At 37.3% G+C, this 26,450-nt stretch overlaps 1 protein-coding gene and 1 long non-coding RNA gene across 9 annotated transcripts in view; one reads left to right on the top strand and one right to left on the bottom strand.

The window, feature by feature from the left end:
- The window catches only part of rtn4rl1a (reticulon 4 receptor-like 1a), a 235,371-nt gene that overhangs the window by 80,630 nt on the left and 128,291 nt on the right, over window positions 1–26,450 (bottom strand). The gene's annotated exons all lie outside the window — the stretch shown is intronic.
- Window positions 1–26,450, top strand: part of LOC141376432 (uncharacterized) — a 251,223-nt gene that overhangs the window by 181,201 nt on the left and 43,572 nt on the right. For 5 of the 8 annotated variants that reach the window (XR_012386472.1, XR_012386468.1, XR_012386469.1 and 2 more), the window contains one exon: window positions 19,996–20,115. The exons of the other annotated variants lie outside the window; for them this stretch is intronic. This is a non-coding gene — a long non-coding RNA (uncharacterized lncRNA). The remainder of the gene's footprint in view (window positions 1–19,995; window positions 20,116–26,450) is intronic. 8 annotated transcript variants of the gene reach the window in all.

The following is a 26,450-nucleotide window of genomic DNA, read 5'->3' as shown; positions in this document are numbered from 1 at the left end:
AATCGTATAATAAATTATTATCATTATTTTATGAATACAATTACTGTTGTTATTTTTGTGGTGATGATGATGATGATGATGATTAATAATAATAATAATAATAATAATAATAATAATAATAATAATAATAATAATAATAATAGAACAAAGATAAAAGACAAAATTATTTTCTGCATTCTTTTAGCCCTTGTGCACTGTTTTTTATTTTGCATAAATCTGTTTATCAAACTCAAAAATAATCAAATATACTAAATGTTTCTAAAAATAAGAAGATATTAACTTTTTTAATTGCCAGTTCATAAATGATGTCCAGTGTCTCCCACGGGTTTAAAATATGTTTCCTTTTTTATTATTAACTGTTGTATAAAATGTGTAATATATCAACATAAATTACAAATATAAACAACAAATGAGAAATAAATGACATAATGAGTCAAGCATTTCTAACTGTATACAAATATTTTGCAGCCAGGTTAGATGTCATATCCTCCTCTCTGAGGAAATAGAAAAGTTTATCTGAGTCATTTCGATCAATAAATCTCGCTCTTGCAGCTGTGCACGCGTTGTCAGTTGTGAATCCAAGCAAAAGTAAATCAGCAAAAGTAAAAACTTAAAAAATGCATTGTTAAGTTCCAGAAAGGCACATCTCTGTGGGTTTCTGCAGAGCATGTGAGATTGTCTGAGAGAGTTTTGAAAATATTTTTTTTAATTGATCTCTTCCCAACATGGAAAACCACCAACAAGCAAAAAATGCATGATTATATGTGGTCATGGTTTTGCAATCAAAAAATGTGGTTATAATGGAAGTCAATGGGGCAAAAACAGCCACAAATCTTACGCTGCACAAAAACTAATAATGCATCAAAGCTAATGTTGTTGTTGCACTAATCTTTCACATGTGCAAGACTGTGATAAAAGCTAAAAAAACAATCCAGTCCACAACTACTTTTTATATTAAAAAAAGGAATTTAGGTTTTTTTCTCACTAAATTAGTGACATAATTTATGAATTTGGCAATTAAAGAGTTAAAACCCTCTAATTCTCTAAACAATTTAGTAGTTTTGATCAGGACTAAGGTTCATTAACAGATTTATGCAAAAAAAAAAAAAAAAAAATTATCTGATGAATTTTGACAGCAGATAAATTTAGTCGGTGTTTTCATCCAAGAGAAAAACAGTACATTTTCCCAGAGTGTATCGAGTTGTTAAACATTTCAAAGCATTTTCTCAAAATACTGGTCAAAATAGGTTTTGACCCTAAAAATCATTCCGCTACCTGTAACACAAAAAAAGTTGTTGCCAAATTAAGACTCAAAATTACCCCAGAGTGGATGAAAACTTCATCAACAGCACAAAAGGGATGATAATAATAACAACATTATTAGTTCATTTTAAATAGAAGTTTAAAATAATAACTGTAAACATAAACGTTTAATATTCAGGAAAAGTAGTTTATTGATATTGGATGTTTTGTTTTTATTATTTTTTATTATATATTTTTTGGTTATTTTAATAATGATGGTCATAAATGTTATTTGCTCACTGACGATGCACATTTAATGTTACTGAAAATGTAAATGTATAAAATTGCAAGTACTCTCATTAACACTTGTCTCACTTAGCACCACTGACCTTCCTTTTCACGCAACAAAGGTTATAAATTAGCCACATTAGCTCTGAAATTAGTCACAAAGAAGGTTCTTCAAGAAAACAATAGCTCTCTGTGAACTCATTCACACCACGTCTGAAGAGGCCTGCCGGATTTCTTAATCACACAAAAGAAAATGTTATTGTTCTGCTTTTTTATAAGTCCATTAAAAGAGCACTGAAAAAGTCATCCTGGTGTTTATGACGCAACTCTGCTTCAGGTGTTCAGATGCCAAAGTGAATTTCCAGAAAAAAGCAGTTTGTTAATATTGTTGGCTCATGTCGTTTTGTTGAATCAGTCTTGGCGTGAAAAGGCCTTAAGAAGGAGCTTCCTGAAAGCAACACAAGTGCTCACAAACAGGCCTTTCACAACGATCTGACACGTGTGCTTGTGTGTGTGTGTGTTTGCAGCCGCTGATCTCAGGTCTTCTGTCGCACTTTACTTTCAGACACAAAGAGGTCAGAAATGAGGATTCAGAGCCCCGTCAGCAAATGCCGTCCACACGCATGATGTGTCACTATCCCTGAAGCTCAAACACTGAAACACACACACACGCTTGGCTTTATTTCACCTGAAGTCTCCAACATTACTGAAAGCACACGCTCAGGAACATTCAATTAAAAAAGTTAATACAAAAAAAAAATATGGATAACTGAAATATTTATTTTAGTTTCACAGGCTTACTAAGCACATATTCTTAATTCTGAAACATGTTTGTGAAACTAAATGGAACAGAGCAGAAGGGAACTGAACTAAACTAACCTGAACTGAAACTGAAACAAAACTGTAGCTTAGCTAATCAAAACTGTAGCTTAGTTATGTAAAATAAAAGTGTAGCTTAGCTATGCGAAACTATAGCTCAGCAAAGTAAAAGCTAAACTAAATGAAACGAAGCTACACAAAACAAAGTTAAACTAAATGAAACTAAGCTAAACGAAAATAAATTAAACTGTTGCTTAGCTAAAATTAAACAAAACTGGATGTTAAATAAGTGAAATGAAACTGTAGCTTAGCTAAACGAATTGAAACTGTAGCTTTGCTAAACAAAACTGAAACTTAGCTAAACGAAACTGAAGCTGAAAAAAACAGCGTAAACCAGCCTAGGCTATTTGGCTGGTTTTAGCTGGTCGACCAGGCTGGTTTTAGAGGGGTTTTGGCCATTTCCAGGCTGGTTTCCAGCCATTTTCAGCCTGGTCTTAGCTGGTCAGGCTGGGAGATGACCAGCTAAAACCAGCTTGACCAGCCTAGCCAGGCTAGGAGTCCAGCCAAAACCAGGTATGTCCAGCTTAAACCAGGCTTGTCAAGCTGGTTTTAGCTGGATTTAGCTGGTCATTTTCCAGCCTGACCAGCTAAGACCAGGCTGGAAACCAGCCTGGAAATGGCCAAAACCCCTTTAAAACCAGCCTGGTTGACCAGCTAAAACCAGCCAACCAGCCTAGGCTGGTTTAAGCTGGATTTTTCAGCAGGGTGAAGAGAAGCTCAACGAAACAAAGTTAAATTAATTGAAACTAAGCTAATATAAAGAAACAAAACTGTACTACCCCACTCCACTCCCCCTATAGCCGGTGTGTCGTGAGTGCACTTGCACCATTGCCAGTGGCTCTCGCCGTCCCATCATCCAAGTGGATGCTACACACTGGTGGTGATGTGGAGAGACTTCCCCCCACTCCCCCACGCCTCAATGATTGTGAAGTGCTTTGGGTGTATGGCCATTCATGAGAAATGTGCTACATAAATACACCTTACATTAGTTTAAAAAATTGTAAAAGTGACCATTAGGAGTGGACTAGAGCATTAACCTTTAATGGGACACATCTGTACCTTTTTCCAAACTTAAAAACACTAAAACACAACCAGTAGCACTGAATAGAGCTGAATAAAACAGTTGAATAAAGTCTCAATGTCGAACACACACACACACACACACACACACACACACACACACACACACACACACACACACAGTCAGAGGCAGGAGTGTAGTGTGCGTAGAGTCTGGAAACAGTCCTATCAGAGTCTGCCTCTGCTCTTGAATACTGAAAAGCTGTACGGCCGTGAAAATGTGGAGAACAGAGTAGACAAACCTCCCACAGAGAGCCAGAACAAACCTTCAGAGGAAAACAAGCCCAGAGTAAAGCAGGACAGGACAGGCTTTCAGACACACAACTAGATGTTCAGCACTCTCACATACTATTAAAATCTCACGCAAACACTCCTTTGCCTGATCCCTACTATATACTGTGACTGTTTAGGAAATAAATACTAAGTCTGGAAACCATTTAAAGACACCTATGTGTTATCTATGTGTAATAATAATAATAATAATAATAATAATAATAATAATATTAATAACTCATAACAATTATGTAGCGCTTTTCTGGACACTCAAAGCGCTTTACACAGTTTTGGGGAATCTCCTCATCCACCACCAGTGTGAAGCTGGTTTTATACTTTTGCCTGGTGCAACATCGCACACCTCCGCTGAGTGCACGCGCACCTCACGAAACAGACAAGGCTTTTATACTTACCGCGTTCGCCGTTGTGATGACAGGGGGCAGTCAAAAGAAACTGACCATATAATTTGACGTATAAACAGAGAGGTAGAACGTTTCCAGAACTACGTCATATCATTAATATTGTTCAATATTTTTAAACAAATTTTTAAATTATTTGTATCAATTAATAATTAACCCACAGCAAACCTCCTCAAACACAGCGATGATGTCACATTCGCCAAGCACAATCAAGCGAACTAGCGGACGCGTTGAGTATAAACCAGGCTTGAAGCATCCACCTGGATGACGCCATAGCAGCCGTGTTGCACCAGACCGCACACCAGCTGATTGGTGGAGAGAAGACAGAGTGATGAAGCCAGTTATAATATGGGGATGGTTAGGAGGCCATGGTGGACAGAGGCCAATGGGCATATTTGGCCAGGATGAGGGGGTTAAACCCCTACTCTTTTTGGAAGGACATCCTGGGATTTTTAACAGCCACATAGAGTCGGGGCCTTGGTTTAATGTCTCATCTGAAAGATGGTGCTCACTGAGCAGTATAGAGCCACGATCAATATACTGGGGCTCTAGGACTCACAGATCGCAGGTTGAGCACCCCCTGCTGGTCTCACTAACATCGTCTCTGGCAGCAACCTAGCTTTCCCATGTGGTCTCCCATCCAGGTACTGGCTTAGTTTCAGTTGGCAACCATATGAGAGTTGTGGAGAGCTAGCTGCTGGGATATATATTTCCCCAAAAGCTTAAATAGTATAGAAAAGGATGAACACAAAAATGTCAATTTTGCCAAACAATGTTGTTAATTGAAGGCCCCAAAACAAACACTGCCCTATAACCCAATAAAACCTCGCCCCTTTTTTTGAAATCTGCACCATCTTTACTAGACACGCCCCTTACTGGCTGGCTGCAAGTGTGTTTTGAGACTTGACCCAACGTCGGGGTCAAAACCATCTTCAAAAATTACTCAGTGGGCCGTAAACTCAACGAGTCTGTGCAGTCTTCAGCCCATCAATCAACTGTTTACTGCACCAGCAATTAGCAGCAGACGCAGCGGTGACCTTTCACATGCTAATAAACTCTGATGATGACAACGTTTGATTAATGTGACACTGACAGGCTGCGATGAACACGCATGAACGAGCAGGAATAAGTAACTTTGCCAGAGGGGAAAAACTATGAAGCAAACAAGATGGAGACTGGGCCACTTCCTTGAAGAATGAGCACCTGTATGTACTGAGCATCGTGGGTATCCATTCACTATATATAATGCACGCTATTAAGGGGAGCCCAAACACCGGAGTCAATTGCCCCTTTCACACAGAGATTCTGGTAAATATCAGGAAAACTTCTGGAACAAATTTCCTGGCGAATTTTAGAAAAGCGTTTTTTTTACACAGGAAAGGATGTTCTGGATTTTTTTCAGAAAATGATTTTCACACATCCATTTAAAAATACTGGTAAGTTCTGACATAATGTACTAGAAATGAGCTCTAAACGGTTGCTCAGGTGGATGCTGCATACTGGTGTTGGATGAGGAGATTCCCCCTCAATACGTGTAAAGCGCTTTGAGTGTGTAAAGAATTGTATTATTGTTGTTGTTATTATTATTATAATTATTATTAATAATAAGAAGAATATTTAATATGAAGAATATTGTGGCTAAAGCCGTCATACATCATTTCACGTTATCATTAGATGTATAAGGACAATAAGTACCAAATACATACTTAAAATACCTGTAAGCAAACAAAAGTACAATTGACGTTTTTGACTTATGATTGACTGTAAAGACCTGCTTTTTTGCAAGAACACTGGATTTTGATTGGGAAAATTTAAAGGATTATGCTCCAAAAGCCCTGCTGAAAAAAAAATTGTTAAAACCATCAGAGAATATTCAAATGATTTTCATTTATGAATACGATTAAACATTATAAAACAGCATTTAATTATAACAATTATAGTCTGTACATTTTAATAGGTTCTAGTGTGTTTTGGGACATAATCCATTAGGATTTATTGGATTTAATAGAAAACAAGGCAAATGGAAGGCAAAACAATACCACTAAAGACCCACAGAACAAACAGTTTCCATTAAATCCAATATAGTTTCTATTATAAAAACATTACACAACTATAGGAACTCGTGGTAACACTTGTTATAGTTCAAGATCCAATTATTACTAGTGGCCACTTGCCTGCCTATGACCCTATTGAGTGTTTATTAATATTTATAAAGTATATACTGTATTCTGCATTTTATTTCCCTAATCCTACCCAATACCAAAACCCAACTGCTACCTTAATAATTATTAAAAAGCAGCAAATTGGGAGTTTGATTTATTAATATTCATAGTTAATGGCTTGTTAATTCCAAGAATTGTACTTTAAACTAAAGCAACTAAACTTGCTTACAATTCTGTTAGCTAAGAGTGTTAAACTGAGGCTTCAATTCTCACAGATTCAACAAAATTAGACAGAAGACTGTAAAACGTTTACCTTGTTTAATAAGTCTCAGTTTCTCCTCAAACAATCAGATGGTAGATTCAGAATCTGTGTAAACAACATAAAAGCACAGATCCATCCTGCACAGTTTAGTCTTCTGTTCGTTCAATGGTGTGAAGGATATTTTTAGCCATACTTTGGGCCCTTCAGTATGAGTTGATCATTATTTAAACACCACAGTAAACCTAAGTATTGTTTCTGACCATGTTTATCATCTTTATCACCACAGCATTCTTCCAGCATGTTTGTGATGGAGCCGTAGATGACAACCTGAACAGTGTGAATCCGATTTTTGAAGGTTTAATAAACAAATAGCAATACAATGTACATGCAGAGTCATAGTCGTAAACCTGCAATGTCAATGCAAAGGGTAAGGCAGTCCAAAACAGGCAAACAAGGCAGAGTCCAAAATCTAAGGAAGCAGTGGTCTATAGGCAGGCAAAACACAACAACAAGACAAACACAACAGTTAGGAGATGCTCGGTAAGGCAGTGTATCTGGCAATACTTCACAAAGAGAAGGTCTACACAGTGTGTTTATATATGGTTCTAAAAGAAAGTACCACTGAGGAAATGCACAGTCAGTATTCTGGAGAGAGCTTCCTCTGGTGGTTTAACGAATGAGTATCCACCTCATTTATTACAATGTTAAAGTCTATAATAAACCAGAAAGTACTATGTTTAATTTGCTAGAGCACATTGTTATTCTTTAGGTGAAATGTTTGCTTTAATAATCTTTAATCCAAGTCTGACCTTTTGCTTCTGTGTTTGGAATGGTGATCCTTCTCTGTTGATGTCAGATAGACAGCTTCAGCCACAGTATTATTAACCACGCCCCTCTTATGTTTAGTTTGCTATGGGGGAATGATGCACAAAGAAAGCCCCGCCCCCTACTTAATATCTACAAACTAAAAGTCTCAGCAAATGCAAACTCTTCTACAAACTATTCTGAAGGCAAATTCTTGCAAAATGGGTCTAAAAAAATAACTGTTTTCATTCATAATAAAAATGATGCTCCAAAAATTTGGACATTTATCACTGTTTGAATCCAGTAAACAACAAATCTTGGAATAAAACACGAACGACCACATCCTATTAAACAAACACTCTTAGTCTGTTAGCATGTGAAAGGTCATCGTCATGATGGATGCTAAATGCTAGTGCCCCGAACAGTCGATTTATCGGCCCATGAGCTAAAATGTGTCAGGACACCATGATGTACAAGATATTGATGAAGTCTTGACCCCATCAGCACATAAATAGAGCCAAATGGTCAGCAAAGCCAGCTGTATGGTGAGGGCTGCGCGTGATTGACAGCTTCAGCTACAATATTATTAACCACGCCCCTCATAGAATTAGTTTTCTATGAGGGAATGATGTACAAAATGAAAGCCCCGCCCCCCTACTCAAAATTCTGTTACAGTTGGAACTACATCAACATACTAAGTCTCAGCAACTGCAATCTCTACTACAAACTATTCTGAGGGCAAATTTTAGCAAAATGGGTCTAAAAAATTAACTGTTTGCATTATTAATAAAAATGAAGGCCCAAAAATTTTGACATTTTTCACTGCTTGAATCCAGTTAACAACAAATCTTGGAATAAAAAACAAACGACCACATCCTATTAATAAAACACTGTCTGTCTGTTAGCATGTGAAAGGTCACTGTCATGATGGCTGCTATATGCTAGTGCCCCGAACAGTTGATTTATCGACCCATGAGCTGAAATTTGACAGGATGCCAGGATGTATCAGATATTGATGAAGTCTTGACCCTATCAGTACATAAATAAAGCCAAATGGTCAGCAAAGCCAGCCGTAAGGTGAGGGCTGCGAGTGATTGACAGCTTCAGCCACAATATTATTAACCACGCCCCTCATATAGGTAGGTTTGCTATGAGGGAAAGATGTGCAAAATGAAAGCCCCGCCCCCTACTCAATATTCTGTTTCAGTTGGAAGTACATCAACATATTGAAATAATGTGTCAGCAACTGCAATCTCTACTACAAACTATTCTGAAGAAAAAAACTTGCTAAATGGGTCTAAAAAAATTACTGTTTGCATTATTAATAAAAATGATGGCCCAAAAATTGTGACTTTTTTTTTTTTTACTTTTGAATCCAGTAAACAACACATCTTAGAATAATAAACAAACTACCACATCCTATTAATCAAACACTGTCAGTCTGTTAGCATGTGAAAGGTCATCGTCATGATGGCTGCTAATTGCTAGCGCACCGAACAGTCAATTTATCGGCCAATGAGCTGAAATGTGACAGGACGCCGTGATGTACTAGATATTGATAAAGTCTTGACCCCATCAGCACATAAATAAAGCCAAATGGTCTGTCGCGTTCTGTCATACATCCTTATCAGCAAAGCCAGCCGTACGGTGAGGGCTGTGTGCGATTGAGATATATAGAGGCCTTAAAATAGCCCTTAAAGATGACAGCGCTGATAGAGCCACGTGCAAGATAAGCATGTGACTTCATGTTGATCGATGGCAGGGAAATAAAGTGTAATCATCACAGAGAACGGAGACGAGATCCGTGTGTGTGTGGTATATTGAGTCTGAGCCCCTGTCTGTCGGGATTGCTGGGGTCGACAATGCTGCCTCTGTGTTTACATTTGTAATGTCGCTCTATTTCAACTCCTCCCAAAAGGTTTTTGAACAAATTTACTGGCATCACGGACGAGCGCTGGATAAGCACAGACTGTCTCTTGGTAAATATCATATCAGATGTATTTGTCAACTTTAAGCTCCCTCGTAGTCTGCTCTTTCCCTTGCCTAAACATTGACTAGCTATATTTGCTCAGATGGTTTCGTAGTGCTGCAAACCTAAACAAGGATCTTTAATATTAATAATATTTAGGACTTGTTTAGACCCTTGTGTGCTGGTGGTAATTTTTTCACCGACTTTGCGCTGATTTTGAGGCTTAATTTGGCCACAACTTTCTGTGTGTTTAAGCAAATAGAATGATTTTTGATGAGAAATCTTAATTTTGGCACATGTTTGGGGAAAATGGTTTAAAAATGTTCAAAAATTACACTCAGGGCTACCTTTTTGTTATGTTTGTGGCTGTTTTTGCCCCATTTACTTCCAATAAAATGACATTTTTGATTGCAAAGCCATGGCAGCAAATAATCATGCATTCTTGATTGTGTAACCAGGTTGGGTCCTACTGCGGTTGGGTCGACTCGGCAGTTCTGTGAGTCGGTTGCGCTGACAAGGAGACTAAAGGCCATGGCCTCTAGCGTCAGAGCACCTTTTAAGGTCAGAGGACTGAGGTTCACCTGCTTAGCTCTTCGCTAGCTGGCCTTTGTTACACTTACCCCCTAAACATCATTCCCATCCCGGACGAGCCCCCACTGCACCCAACCCAGTCTGAGTTGGGATCAAACCAGTGATTCTTTGTATGGGAGTCGATTGCTCTAACAAGGAAACTAAAAGACCATGGCCTTTAGCATCTGTCATTAGAGCCCCTTTTGAGGTCAGAGGAGTGAGGTTTACCCGCATAGCACTTTGCTAGCTGGCCTCTGTTGTTGCTGGTTTTCCCTGTTGGGTAGAGGTAAAATTTGTCATTTTACAGTTGATCATCAGTTGCAGTGAAGAAACAACTTATGTTGTTTGGTTAGGGTTAGGGTTAGAGACCTTTGATATGTCTTGATATGTTTAAAAAATTAAAAAATAAGCAGCTCAGCTCTTAAAACACAGTAAACACATTAAGTGTATTTATGCATGCACACTATTTTTTGTTTTACTCCATAGAACTCCTTAGATCAGTGGTTCTCAAACTGTGGTACGTGTACCACTAGTGGTACGCGGGCTTCCTTCTAGTGGTACGCGGAGGAATGAAATATGTCATGTACATGCTATATATATTTCAAAATGTTAAAAAATTATGTATATAATGTGCCATATATGACATATAGCCTATATTTCTGAGGTAATCTGCCACGTTTGTTTTACTGTGCAGAGTTGTAGCTGCTTTACTGGGCCTACTACACTACTGTATTTTAATACTGCTCATTTTGGTGGTACTTGGAGTGACAATTTTTTTTCTGAGGTGGTACCTAATGAAAAAAATTTGAGAACCACTGCCTTAGATAATTCGGAAAAAAGTCTAAACTCTTCCCAACAGGGAAAAATACCAACAATCAAGAATGCATGAGTATATGCTGTCATGGTTTTTCAATTAAAACATGTCATTGTAATGGAAGTGAATGGGGCAAAAACAGCCCCCAACATAATGAAAGTGTAGTCAATTTGAACAGTACACAAGGGTTAATACAACTAAGAATTTGGGCTAGAAGTTTGATCAAATCTTTTTACTTTGTTTGATTACTGTATAATTCTTCTTGCAATGTTTGTTATGGACACAAATAATATTTCACACCATGCTGCTTGCCCACAATGAAATCGCTCTAAAATCCAGCTCAACATAAAGCCTCATGCATGATGCTGATGTATGTCTCTCATGCATATCGACAGTGTTTTTTGACATTCATGCCAGGTGATTTACTGTACATTGGTGATGAGCAGAGTAAATCACTCTCTGACTCAAGATGGCGCTTGATGAAAAACAGAATTACTCCTGTACACAAGGTGGCTCTGTGCAGCTTTATGCTTCTGACATTGCCTGTTGCACAGAAGTGTATTTTGTTCTCCTGTGTATTTGTCCTGTAGGCTTTTCCACTTCTGTTTGACCTTTCCTACTGCAGCACACAAACACCCGGTCAAAAATTTGTTATCAGTTACAGTACAAGCCATGAAAGATCTGCAATTCCTGTGTGCTCGGTTAGACAATTTGGTGCTTGAGTGTGCCATCAACTCGTGTTCTACTCTAACAGCAACTCTAACTCTAACAGCAAAAATAACAATACTAATCTAATTTGTTAGCCAATTAAAAGAACAAGCCCAAGGTGTTTTTTGATGCTGCTTTTGTACCTGTCGTTTTGCACAACTGTGTACACACTAACATTAGATCAGCTGAACAATAATAGTGATAATCGCTAACACATGCTTCAGAAATAAAATGAATAGGCTAACTTACAGACCTGTTGTGAACTTTGAAACCCGTCTGTTCAGCAACTAACAGCACCTAACATCTAGAACAGGGGTCACGAATCTCGTTATCGGAGGTCTGGTGCCCTGCAGGGTTTAGCTCCAACTTGCCTCAACACACCTGCCTGGGTGTTTCAAGTATAAGACCTTGATTAGTTTGTCCAGGTGTGTTTGATTAGGGTTGGAGCTGAAATCTGCAGGACACCGGACCCCCAGGAACAAGTTTGGTGACCCCTGATCTAGAATATACATGCCGAATGAATTTCTGTCGGGCTGCACAATGGCGTAGTGGGTAGCACGTTTGCCTCACAGCAAAAAAGGTCACTGGTTGGAGCCTTGGCTGGGTCAGTTGGCGTTTCTGTGTGGAGTTTGCATGTTCTCCCCGTGTGTGCTTGGGTTTCCTCCAGGTGCTCCGGTTTCCCCCACAGTTCAAAGACATATGCAATACGTGAACTGGGTATGCTAAATTGTCCGTAGTGCATGTATGTAAATGAGCATGTATGGATGTTTCCCAGTGATGGGTTGCAGATAAAAGGGCATCCGCTGCGTAAAACATATGCTGGATTAGTTGGCGGTTCATTCAGCTGTGGCGACCCCAGATTAATAAAGGAACTAAGCCGAAAAGAAAAAGAATGAATGAATTTCAGTCTTACTACAAGATGACACCTATAGCAGAATCCTATCAGTGTAAGTTTCTTAATAAATTGTTTAATTGTTAAATTAGCATTTGTATTCATGACAGAATCAAAATAGTTTCATTACCAATAGACTGCTCGCTAAGTGTTAAATAACTAACAAGGTCAATAAATAATAACAAGATTTGAAAGTCGAATCAATTTGAGGGATGTTTCAACCAACATAGCACAAACAAAATGGTGCACTCCGTACTCAAATTCCATCTCTTGTTTTCATTAGCTATGTTTCCATCCACCTATTTTGCAAATGCGCTTAAAAAAAAAACAGTTCATGGAAACGCCATGATGCGCATAAATTATGAAAATGCACATAAAAAACGTATACGCCTAACTGGGTAGGATAAACTTTTTATTCAATAAGAAAAGATGAGCATAAACTGCGATGGAAACACTTTTACCCCACAAACTCCAGCATGCGCATTAAAAAAGGTCATGTGATTTTATTGAAAGAGATCATGTGATGCTTAAAATGTGTGTGAATGAGTAAAACATCAGGCTGAGCACATTATAAAACATCTGAAATGTTGTTTTGGTCATTATAAAACGCCTTATCATTTCAGTATTAATGTTATTATATTATTAATGACCTCCAGAATCAAGAGCGCCTGTGCTCCGCTTCTGACACCTTCAAACGCCACTGCGCGCTCACTGCTTGTCAGGATTGTCTTCTGAGGCGCATTCATATAGAAAAGATTGATGCAACTTCTCCTACTGCAGCAAATGCAGTTTTTACTGTTGATATTTGGCGCCAGTTAATCAGGAAGTGACGATTTTGTTCGCTTTGACTCGTTGGACAGAAACGATGCTTCATTCGCACAACTTTTATGTGATAATCGAGTTTTGCGCATAAAGTTTATTCGCATTTTTGGATGGAAACATAGCTATACTCTTTCTTGTGAACTATATTAGTGAATTTATATAGGACATAGTGTATGAGGTTATAGGGGCTTGAACCCAGATACAGCACTAGTCTTCCTGGCAGTGAGTTTTGCCTGCACATGCAACTTGAATTTTCTTTAAAAATGTAAAAAGCTTGTTTGTGTGTGTCGTCTCAGCAGTGGTTGACAAGCTGTAATCAGCCTCAGGATTTGAGTCCCTGCAGGAGGCTTTTGTTGGTATTTGCATCAGGCAGTTAATGAAATGATCAACGAGAGAACAAAGAAACAAATAAATCAAAAGCCGAGCAGAAGAAAGGCCCCCAACAAGGCCTAAGAAAGCTGAGTCTTTGTGTATGCGCTATTGATGGCCAGCTGTTATAGATCGTCATCTCTTCACTCTGCTCTGGTCGATGCCATGCACGCCATCTAATATCCTCCTATTTTCTTCCGATGCCACATTTGAGAATTGTACCCGCAGGATTAAAGCCTTTGCTTAAGGCTTTCTGCTGACCACAGGACATAATGTCATTTCATTCCTGACTTGAATGTGTTCCCAGAGGGGTTGTACTGTCCTCAGCACCAAATCAGGCTGGTTTAACTGGGCTTTGCCACTTTTTTGTTTCCAACGGTGTTAGCAGAGCCACAAAGACAGATCGCTTGATCAATCTGAGTAATTATGGCTTAATTAGGGAGCTTGTTCTAAACAGGGTGTTTCACAATAACCTGCCAATGTGGAAACCTCAAGACAAGCGTGTAATCGGAGAGACATGACTACACAATGACTAAACGCAGCACTGGTTTTCGCCATCAGCCATGTTCATTATCTGTATTGACGTCTCAGCGCAAAGCTGATTTACTGATATTGTGTAAGTGATGCTTAAAGAGCCCCTATTATGGGTTTTTGAAAATGACCTTCCCTGCAGTGTGTAACATAGCTCTAAGTGAAGTGAAATATTCAGCTAAGGCTTAAATCTGAAAGTGTGCCATGTTTAAAACTATTGATTCATCTATAAAAGAGTCGACTCAGGGTGGTTTAAATGAATCGCAGTGTCTGTGTGACGTTGATATGGAACTCAAGCCCCCCCAATTTGTTGCGCGGGCAAACCCGGGAAAATTTTAACCCCCGGCCCCGTCTACAAACACTGTAGAAAGAAAAAGAGGAAGACAAACGCTGTAGAAGATCCCAGTTAAAGGGGTCTTCAGCAAGAAGGTCGCTGGTTCGAGCCTCTGCTGGGTCAGATGGCGATTCTGTGTGGTGTTTGCATGTTCTCCCTGCATTCGTGTGGGTTTCCTCCGAGAGCTCTGGTTTCCCCCACAGTCCAAAGACATGCGATACAGGTGAATTGGGTAGGCTAAATTGTCCGTAGTGTATGAGTGTGAATGAGTGTGTGTGGATGTTTCCCAGAGATGGGTTACGGCTGGAATGGTATCCGCTGCATAAAAACGGGCTGGATAAGTTGGCTGTTCATTCCGCTGTGGCGATCCGCCAGAACAATAAAGGGACTGAGCCGAAAAGAAAATGAATAAATGAATTAATTAATTATTCTACACAATAGTGTATGGGTGTTTTCCAGTGTTGGGTTGCAGCTCAAAGGGCATCCGTTGCGTAAAATAGATGCCAAAATAAGTTAGTGGTTTATTCCGCTGTGCCTTATTAATAAAAGGACTAAGCTGAAAGGAAAATAAATGAATGAATATTGTTCTATATCCTTAATTCTATCCAGTGCCAAAACACAACTACAACCATAACAACTATTAATAGTTAGAAACGCAATTGTGATTTTGAGACAAAATTCCTAGTTACTAGTTTGATAGTGAAATTTGTATCTTAAATTATAGCGAGAAAGTTTATTTGAATTTATTTTAACAAATGAGTTAGGGCTGTGCGGGACTTAAGTCGTGGTACTCAAAATGTACAAAGTTTGAACAGTTGATAATGACATTTAGATAATCAATCTGTGATAATTACAGTACAGCTGCTTGCGCCGCTTCTCAATAAACTACGCCTGTAGTAAAAGCGGAGTATTTTTACTCCAAAATCACCTCATAGCTAGAGTGGAGAGTTTGAAATAATTCCTAGATGATTCATGTGTCATGAAGTCATGTGTTTAACTAGTCACGCTAAATCAATAAAAGCACTTAAATCTTCTGTTTCTTTGAGTAGGGTGAAGCTGCAGGTCCAGAGACCTAATTGCACACTCAGACCTGAATGCTCACACCAGCACTTTCAGACCTATCATTTTCTCAGACAGTGCCACCTGCCGTCGGGTTGGGAGAAGCAGTAGGTTCGGAGACCCAACTGCAGAGACAGTCCTTGCTGTAGCCCGCAGCTTGATGACTTACTGGACCAGGTCCACTACATAATGGACGATCCTCCCCCTACCCTAAACCCAACTGTCACAGTAGCATAGGCATTACCTTATTGGGCGGTACAATGTTCACTACGTAGTGGACTTGGTCCAGTCCGTCATCGTGGTTCGATTAAGTCTTTTACCACTGCACCATGACTTTATATTCTTTAATGTTTATTATTTCTGTTAAGTAACAAGACTTTTGGCTAAGCAAAGTCGGACTTCACTGTCCTAATTAAATAATTAAAAATCAAGGCATGATCATATTTTATTTTGGTAAAATAAGCGTAATCCAGAGGCATTTGCCTTTCATATAAGCCACTTCTGACACTAAATGATCAACTAGAAGTCGAGTTATTATTTGTTGGACTTGGATAGGCGACAAGACTTTTGTCAGGTAATGTATATTGCGAAAAACGTAATTACTTTTGACCTCTGCCTGCCCTCAAGGCATCAAAACATAACACAAAAAATGGTGGAAAAGAAAGCAAGGAAGCGATGGGATCAAGGCATGCAGAAAGCTCTACTACAGAAGCTCTAGTGCTTTCCATTTCAGATGAAGGCACTTTCCCATTTAATGAAAATTTAATAAACACATTTTTGCACTGACTATAGGCCTTCATCGCTGCACTTTTTACGCAAGCATTCTGCATTCCCTCTTTCTCCCTCGCCTGCTTTTTTTCTTCTGAAAATAGATATTTGAGTGACTTCTCCATCATATTTGTGTTGGTCTCTGTAGAACGGGGAATAGATGATGAACACATCCATAGCATACATAATGGATCTATATATAAAGATGTGCATAGATGGATTGAATGAATCAGCGAGACAGGCGGTGATGTTAAGCTGGACAACTGAACAGATGCTCAGTAATTCTGCCTTGTTTGAACTCACACAATCCTGGCAGCTCATAATCTAACATCAGATAATGCTGCTCACCTTTGACCTCCTTTGTGTTAAGAGTTAAGTGTCAATTCAATTATTGACGTCCATAGTAAGCCTTTTGAAAAACATCAATGCTTCATGATAATGAGACAATTTTACCCATGGACATATTGTTGCATTATGTGCATTATCTTCTGTTGCGCATGCATCCTAATCATTCTGTATATATGCTACAGCTGCAGAACAAATAATGTTTTTCTAATTATTTACTGTGATTTTTGTCCTTCAGCACTCTTAAAATGATTCTACGCTGAATATTAAGCATGGCCTTTTTCTTTTTATGATACAAGACTTGGTTGAATTACAGATAATTTGTTTTAATGACTGTAATCTTGTGAATTTTCAATTTTTCAGTTCAATTATCTGTAACTAACAGCATCTTACAGCAGTCCAAAAACACAGTGATGCAAATCATATTTTTATCATATGATTAAAAAAAAAGAATGATATAAAAATGATTTACATTTAAACAGATCTTATCGACAGTGTTTCCGCAGGGTTTTAAATAGTTTTTGTGTCCTAAATCTCAAAGTCCAAATTTTGTTCAGGCCTTAAATTGACTGAAATATTGTGTTGTAGGCCTTAAATCTTTTTTTAAACAGGTCCTAATTTTCCTTTGTTGGTTTATAGCTACTCAATTTGGCCAACACCCATACAATCACCAACAATCCATCTCAATAAAACTTTTTCAAACAGTTTAAAAAGGTAATTTTAACTCTATTTATTGTAATAGTGTACTTATTTTGTTCCTTACAATAAAATTTGTTTAAAAGTATTTATTGCTGAGAACACCAAGCTGGACAGATTGTTGTGCATAGATTTCATTTAATATAGTTCCTAAAACTTTTAAAACATTTCATTTTTATTATTATTTTAAAGAGTGTATGGATACAAGTAGAGCTTGCTTGTTTTTACACAATATTTAAAATATTTAACTAAGAAATATCCGAAATAGAATAATAATAATAATAATTATTATTATTATTATTTTTATTATTATTGTTTTATTAAATGTATTAAATTATAATATTTTTTTTGATAGGGCAAATACAATTCTTTTCCATCTGGCCCATTTGAAAAATTCCTTAGCATTTAGCCTTTATGAGTCTAAAATTTCATTTGCATTGATCTTAAAATGTCTTAAAGTTTTAAAGTAAGATTTCTTAAAGTCTTAGGGCTCTATTTTGATGATCCATGCACAAAGTGCAAATCGCAGGGCGCAAACGCATTAAGGGCGTGTCAGAATCCACTTTTGCTATTTAAACAACGAAAAAATCCGCTTTGCGCCATGGCATATGGTCTTTCAGGGTTGAGCTTATTCTCTTAATGAGTTATAGGTGTGTTTTGAGAATAAACCAATCAGAGTCTCCTCTCCCTCATCTCCCAGAGTCTGTTGAGCCGAGCCATAGTGCATTTGCTACTTACATGGCGAACTTTGTAAGAGGAAAAACTGCTTCACCAGGGAAAAAACAGTTAAACAGAGCATTTGCAGCACGAGAATAAGAGATAAGCCTCCTCATTGTTTACTTTCGCTTTTTACGCACAGATATCCATTAGCCTATACATAATTAATTTTGTTTGTAAAGCGCAAAGATTTGTTTCGAAACTGTTTCTAAATTCAGTTCTAATTTCCAGCAAACGAATAAATGAACAATAATATCGAAATGTGCTCAAAAAACTGAATTATATCCAAATAGACATGCTGTGCCCCATATGGTCTGAAACCTGACAGGTGGACAAATCTAAGCTTGTTTTTAATAAAACAAATATAAAAATGGATATAATAAATAATAATGCTAATAATGATAAGATTATACAAGAGCAAATTGTTATGAATAAACTGAAAAAAAAAAAAACGAGATGAAGGCATGAAAGTATGGTTTTTATATTTATGTAGGCTAGAAAAAAAGAATAATTTTTGTAATATTTTAATCCTTTAATTCTTTTTCATTTGTAAAGATATTTGTGTATTGCTGTAGGCCTACATCCTGTGAATATTAAGCAGTGTGTAAGCTAGGCGCACAACTAACGCACTGGACAGCAGACCAGCTTTGATCTGATCTATTGAACCGTCTATTTAAGTTCCTCAAAATAGCAATGCGTCAGCAATGCGCCTCAACACGCCTCCTTTTTCAGACTAGAACACCTATGGGCGCACATATGAGCGCAAATGCATTTGCTATTTAAACAGCATGGCTGAAAAACGACTCTTGTGCAGAGCTGAAACTAGCAAACAATAATTGCGTCGTGCCTTGCGCCGGGTGTATGATAGGACCCTTAAATTTAACTTGGTGATACCTGCAGAAACCCTGTATCTACATCCTTATCTGACATATGAAGAGTTCAGGTGCACAAACCTGAAAATGCCATCTAAAAATGTTGATCACACTTTATTTTGATGGTCCGTTTGTTAAGTTTAAATTACATTGTATCTGCATGCCAACTTATTTTCATTAGATTATAAGCACACTTGTGAGGTTGGGGTTAGGGTTAGTTTAAGTTGACATGTACATGCAAAGTTTCTTATAGTTAGTTAAACGTCTGTTGAAGGAGCAGTATCAGCAGATATTAAGCAGACAGTCTACTAATACTCAAATGGACCATCAAAATAAAGTGTTACCAAAAATGTTCTTCCATGTTCTTTTCTCACTCTCTATGCATGTACAGTAGGTTCAGCAATCTCACTTTAATGCAATGAAACCAGTTAAAATAAGTGAAATTAATGACTCTACAAACAGGGGAAATGCCTATTTTAGAAGAAAATGTAGTACAATTTAGAAAAAGGGTGCATTAATTAATGTAATTGCTCACATTTAGTATGAATAGTCTTGTGAAGCATTTATTATTCATAGTTCAACATTAACTAATGTATTATTAAAATCCAAAGTTATGATTGTTAGAAGTTAATGCACTGAGTTAAGATGAATAAACATTATTTAACTTTAATAACTAATTATAATAACTAATAACAAACTAATTAGCTAATATTAACAAACATGAATAAATAACAAATAATGTATTACTAATAATTAGAAAATGCATCATCTAAAGGACCATTATATATGAGTGTTAGTGAACATTTCAGATGGCTCTTGGAGGTTTACGCAGTTGAACTCTTTATATATATTTACTAGCTGAGTCGCAGAAAAGGATTTGCATGTGAGAAGAAGGCCGAGCACTGCACATCTCTATATTATTCAGTTGTTTGTCGATATTAAGCTGTTTGGCTTCAGTCAGCATGTCTTACAAAGCAGGAGGCTCTGTTTCCCACGAGCTCCGCCGAAGAATCTCCTTAGGTACTGCTTATGTAATATCTCACTCTATAAACTGCTGCGGACTGAAAATGACTGTTAACCCCTCCTCCCTCCATCTCTCTTTATATCTCCATCTGTCTAGATGTTCATCTTGAGAAGCTGGCAGAAAACAGCCTGGCGACTTGTTTTCAGAACTCAGCCAATCGCTGCAGGCGGCCTGGTGTGCTTGTCCAATCAGGCGCAGGCGGCAACCAATCAGCAGGTATCGCTCACCAAAGCTGTAAGACCTGAACATTAGAGCTAAAGAGCTTCAGATCAATAAAGCCGAGAGAAACCTTGTCACATCAGATCTTACAAAATTATCCCAAAGAAACTAAACGGCATGAATAAGTCAGTCACCTTCATGAAAAATGAAACCGTGAATGGTTAAGCAGTCGTTTGAGGTCTCAGCACTGCAAACACTTCATCGCTCATGGGAAAAAAAGGCCTCTTCTGTTCTTTCTAAGAGTTTCACCTTTGTGCCGTGATCTTTTCTTTCTTCTTCTGCCTTCGCTGCCAATACCCAGGTGATTTTTCGATTTCAATAATCTGTCTTTCTGTGATCTCTCTCACGTCACCATCTATAACGCAATCATTACCCAAGATAAAGCAACATTTGTCCCAGGTTTGTTTCTGGATTAAAACATGAATGATCACAGCATTTATATTTCAATAAGTAGCAACTTTGTCCTAGATGTTTCTCCTAAAAATCACTTGGGAGACTCCAAATAAGCTATACAAAATATTAATAAATTAAAAGATTATGAAATAAGTACCACAACTTTCAGCAGAAGATTTCAAATAAAAAAGTGTAACTTTTTATATTGGAATGCTAAATTAAAAGTTTTTTTGAGAAAAAAACTTAACTTGGGGCGTCACGGTGGCACAGTGGGTAACACGAGCACCTCATAGAAAGAACGTTGCTGGTTCGAGATTTGACTGGGTCAGTTGGCAATTCTGTGTGGAGTTTGCATGTTCTCCCCTTGTTTGCGTCGGTTTTCTCTAGGTGCTCCGGTTTCCCCCACAGTCCAAAGACGTGGTACAGGTGAACTGGGTAAGCTAAATTGTCCATAGTGTATGTGTGTGGGTGTTTCCCAGTGATGGGTTGCAGCTGAAAAGGCATCTACTGCGCAAAGCATATGCTGTTTATTCTGCTGTTGTGACCCCTGATTAGTAAAGGGACTAAGCCAAAAAAAAAAAATGAATGAATGAAGTTAACTCTAGATAAATGCAAATGTTGGTAAAATTTACATGAAATATAGAATTTTTTTTAACCAAACTGTTTACTCAGCCTTGATTTAAAACAGCTTAGCATTTTTATAGTCTTTAAATGGCGATATATATACAACCTAAGTAAAAAGTCTTTTAGTTTGTAAATCTGACTTTTGTTTCCCTGTAAATGATGCTGTGTACAATCTCAGAATTGTGAGAATTAAACTTCATCATTAATTAACTTAATTTTAACTCACATTTGTGCGAGGAAAAAAGTCATAACTGTGCATTTGGGCAAATGATACCAGTTGTATTTTATTGTTATTGTACTTTTATCATTATATTATAAATTTTATTCATTTATATAATTAGAAATGTTTTTAATGATTTTTTTGTTTTTATATTTTAAGTTTTTAAATTAATTTAGTTTAGTCATTTTTTGTGCACCAAGTATTTTTTTTAGTTCTGTTTTATTTCACTTACAATTTTTAATTATTATTATTATTATTATTATTATTATTATTATTATTTCAGTGAAAAAGAGAAAAAGAAAGTAGAGGACCAATGGAGGAGGCTCATTTTTTATCCTCAGACTGCAAATGCTCTGTTTAACTGTTTTCTTGCTAGTGAAGCGTTCAGTTTTTCTACTTGCAAAGTGTGTCATGTAAATAGAAAATGCACCATGATGCAACTCAACTGACTCTTAAAGGGAATGGGAGATGAGACTCTGATTGGTTTATTCCTCAAAACACACCCATTACTCATTAAGAGAATAAGCTCAACCCTGTTAGACCATGCGTCATAGTACAAACAGTTTTTTTCTATCCTTAAAATGGCAAAAGTGGATTCGGACATGCCCTTAATGCTTTTGTGCCATACGCTTTAGACTTTGTGCTTAGATTGTTAAAATAGAACCCTAAGACTTTAAATGTCTTATTTGTGATTATTTGTGTCTCAGACAGTAACTAAATGATCAATATTGCTTTTTCCTGTCAAATTATCCTCATTTGTCCTTTTAAGACATTCAACAGTAGTTAACATTTTATGAAGCTACATTTTCTAAGAGTCCTGGCTTGATAATGCATTGCTTTCTTATGACTAATGAATGAAAAAAATCATGGGCATCCAGGGATTTGATTTTCTACAACTAACAGCATCACTTAGCAGTAAAATCTACAGTGCCTGCATATGTAATAGACTTGATATATGGCTCTATTTCTGCAATTCCAGATCCTCTTTAAAATGAGCATTAAAAAAACATATCGGCATACACATGAAAGCAAACCACTGAATTACAAATGAAGTTTCATAGAAAAAAAAGTACTTGGATAAAATGTATGTCCACATTATAATCAGAATTTACAATGTTTATTTTGCTGGTGCACATTCACACAAACAAATCACATTTATTGTTTGTACTTAAAATGAGGTTAAACAACACAATTCTTAATTTTTTTTTTTTTTGGAGGACAACTTATGTTTTATGTTCAATCCACTTAAAGATGCAAAAACGAATAAGTTAACTTAATTACTTCATGTTGTCCCAACACAAATCTATCGTGTGGAACCCAGTATTTTTACAGTGTTTTTTAGTTTTAAGATGAACCATGAAATCAAAATCAAAATCTGACCATTTGCTTCTGCATTTGGAGAGACGGTCTTTACTCTGATGGCGCCAGTTTGACAGTTCAGCCACAATATTCTTAAAGGTGCATTATTTACGTTTGACACCCAGTGGTTGAACTAGGTATTGCACACATAGTTCAAAACACACGCAAGCGTAGGTTGCCAGATTGACGACACCAGCAGCAGTGTGCCTGAATCGAGCCTAAAAGCTGATTTAAACAGTGACTAAATGCAACAACACAGAATATTTTCCATATTAAAAGGCGTTTTTGTTTTAACCAACACCTGAAATTTTTAATTTAGAAACAGCTTCTATTACTTGCAGCTGAACAACAGAAACCTATCACAATGATCACCTTAAGTACACCTCATGTGCTTTATTCAGTGTTAAATGCTAATAATGTGAGTTTGAATGCCATTTTACATGACATTTATTGCCGTACTACTGAAAGCAGCAGCAGATATTTCACCTCAGATCTTGAAAACAAAGAATGTTTAAAAATTGAACAATAGAACTGTGACTCAGTGCAAGCCAACACATATCAGTGATTCAGCATGTATATATATTAATGTTTAAGAGGTTTAATATGTATTGATTGGATTTTAAACCTTATCCTTTCGTTGGAGTGCAGTGAGTGCACTATTCTGTGCTTCTGAATTGCTGTGTTTAAATTTTCGCCATGTGTTGACTGGTGCAAACAGCCCAATTGCTTATTACTGCAAGTCTCGTCATGTAGCGAGTTGTCAGGAGTTACAATGTAACCTGGTCACCTAATGTTTACGTTCACAATATTTATATTATCTGCTAATTAATAACCACCTCATGTGGAACTCATGTGGAAATACGCTGTTTTCCACCAAGGCCACTCAGGGTGCCGAAATATAATTGGCTAAACTCAAATAGAGCAGGTTAAAAGAACCAAAACAAAGACAGACATTTCAGCAAGTAATGCACATTTTCAAAGCAGAATATCTCACTTAACTCATTCATTCATTCATTTTCTTTTTGGCTTGGTCACTTTATTAATCAGGGATCTCCAAAGCAGAATGAATTGTTAAAATATCTGACTTCAGGATTGCTTTTTAGATAAACAAGAATGTTCACTTAGCACATTTCTTAAATATCTGCAAACATATTATGGTATTTTTATGCTTTAGACGAGTCAAAAACGTGCATACAGCACCTTTTAACCGCACTCCTCTTACCACTAGTTTGCTATGAGGGAATGATATGCAAAAAAGCCCAGCCCCCTACTCAATATTCTATTTCAGTTGGAAGTACATCAACATTCTGAAATAAAAGTCTCAGTAATGTCCACTTCATTTAGATTTTTAAAATTGTGCATTGTTTTGCAGTGTTTTGTGTATGTAGACTCTTGTCTATCTCTCTCTCTCTCTGTCTCTGTGTATGTGTGTGTGTGCGCGCATGCATCTGTGCATGTCAAGCTAATCAAAACTGTTCTGTTTTGATGTGCTAGCGCTCTGTTCTGTTCCGCTCGAATGGGCTTCTGAAATCAATTCCCACTCTTGATTGTAACCTGCCCTCTTTTATTTATGTAATTTTCTCTCTCTTTCTCTCCCTCACTCAGTCTGACAAAAGCTGATTGAAAAGTCGAACGCTTTCAGCTTGACATTTCCAAAGGACTCGGTCCAGTCCTGAACACTGCCACCTGCAGGTGCGTCTGATCCTAGCGCAGCTTTACTGTTTGATTTATGTGCCTCTGTGTTGATTTAACGATCGGATTTGGTAAAAAAAAAAAAAAAAAAAAAAAGGCAGCGTTTATAGGGCGGCATGAATCATCAGCCCAAGTCTGACAGTGTGCACCAATTTCATCCAATTTGCATTCGACAAGCATGTAAAGCAAGCAAATCAAATGTTACAGAGTTTTCCTTTTCATCTTGACAAAAGGAGTGTTGGTGGTTCACTGAGGCAGAGTGTGTGAGTGTGTGTGTGTGTGTGTGTGTGTGTGTGTGTGTGTGTGTGTGTGTGTGTGTGTGTGTGTGTGTGTGTGTGTGTGTTTGTGTGTGTGTTGGCAGAGCAGAAGGAGTTGTACATCACGGCTGGTCGGTTCAGTAATCACAAAGCTCACAGACTCTTCCTGTCTGTCTCTCAAACACAAACGCACACTGAGAGAGAGAGAGAGAGAGAGAGAGAGAGAGAGAGAGAGAGAGAGAGAGAGAGAGAGAGAGATGGGAATTTGAGATTGTCCTTGTTGAGTTTTGTAACAGGATTGGATCATCAGAAAAGATTTCAGAGCATTTAGGAGCAGCTTTAGATTTTTTTTTTAGAAAGATTTTAGCAGGTTTAGGTTTAGATTATACAAAGCCATTTGTAATATGATATGATGTATAATAGTGATATGGGAAAAGCAAATCAAGAACGTTTTCTTTATTCATTTATTAAAGTTGTTTGTTTATTAGCATATGTTTTACGCAGCGGATGCCCTTCCAGCTGCATCCCAACACCGGGAAACACCAATACACTCTCATTCACACACATACACTACAGCCAATTTAGTTTATTTAATTCACCTATAGCAGATGCCTTTGGATTGTGGGGGAAACCGGAGCACCCGGAGGAAACCCACACCAACATTGGGAGAACATGCAAACTCCACACAACAATGCCAGCTGATCCCGCTGGGGCTCGAACCAGCGACCTTGCTGTGAGGCTGTGTAAAAACATATGCTGGATAAGTTGGTGGTTCATTCCGCTGTGGTGAACCCAGATTAATAAAGGGACTAAGCCGAAAAGAATATTATTTAAATGAATAAATAAATAAATGCATGTTCTCCTCGTGTTCGCATAGGTTTTTTTTCCGGGTGCTCCGGTTTCCCCCACAGTCCAAAGACATCCGCTTTAGGTGAATTGGGTAAGCAAAATTGTCCGTAGTGTATGTGTGTGAATGAGAGTGTATGAGTGTTTCCCAGTGATGGGTTGCAGCTGGAAGGGCATCCACTGTGTAAAACATATGCTGGATAAGTTTGCGGTTCTTTCCAATGTGGCGACACCAGATTGATAAAAGGACTAAGCCGACAAGAAAATGAATAATAATAATAATAAAATTAATAATAATAGCACTGTTAGTATTTATCTTTTTATTATATTATGTATGTAAATTATTATTATTATTATTATTATTATTATTATTGTTATTATTATATTCAGTTGTGTATATTTAATTGTAGTAATATTAAAAGCAAAGAGAAAATATATTACACACATAATAATAATTTCAGTATTATTTTAAATAAACATGCGTTTGTTTGTGATTAAATGTAAAGCATCTGTATTTTAATATTTAATAATGTACAATATTGCCATATTATGAAAACACTGTAAAAAAAAAAACTCATAGGATACTGAAAGAAATATGCATGTATCCCAACATACTATAATGTAATGTATGAATGAGAAACATTGAACTGCATTCATGGGGTTTGTATGCTTTATTAAAGAATGTTTGCTAATATAATATAATATAATATAATATAATATAATATAATATAATATAATATAATATAATATAATATAATATAATACGGCGACACGGTGGCTCAGTGGTTAACACTGTCGCCTCACAGCAAGAAGGTCGCTGTTTCGAGTCACAGCTGGGCCAGTTGCTGTTTCCGTGTAAAATTTGCATGTTTTTTTCCGTGTTCGTGTGGGTTTCTTCTGGGTTCTCTGGTTTCCCCCACAGTCCAAAGACATGCGGTATA

Source organism: Danio rerio, chromosome 10, assembly GCF_049306965.1.
Source record: "Danio rerio strain Tuebingen ecotype United States chromosome 10, GRCz12tu, whole genome shotgun sequence".
Taxonomy (NCBI): domain Eukaryota; kingdom Metazoa; phylum Chordata; class Actinopteri; order Cypriniformes; family Danionidae; genus Danio; species Danio rerio.
Note: the sequence above shows the minus strand (reverse complement) of the source record. Positions and strands in the feature narration are given on the sequence as shown.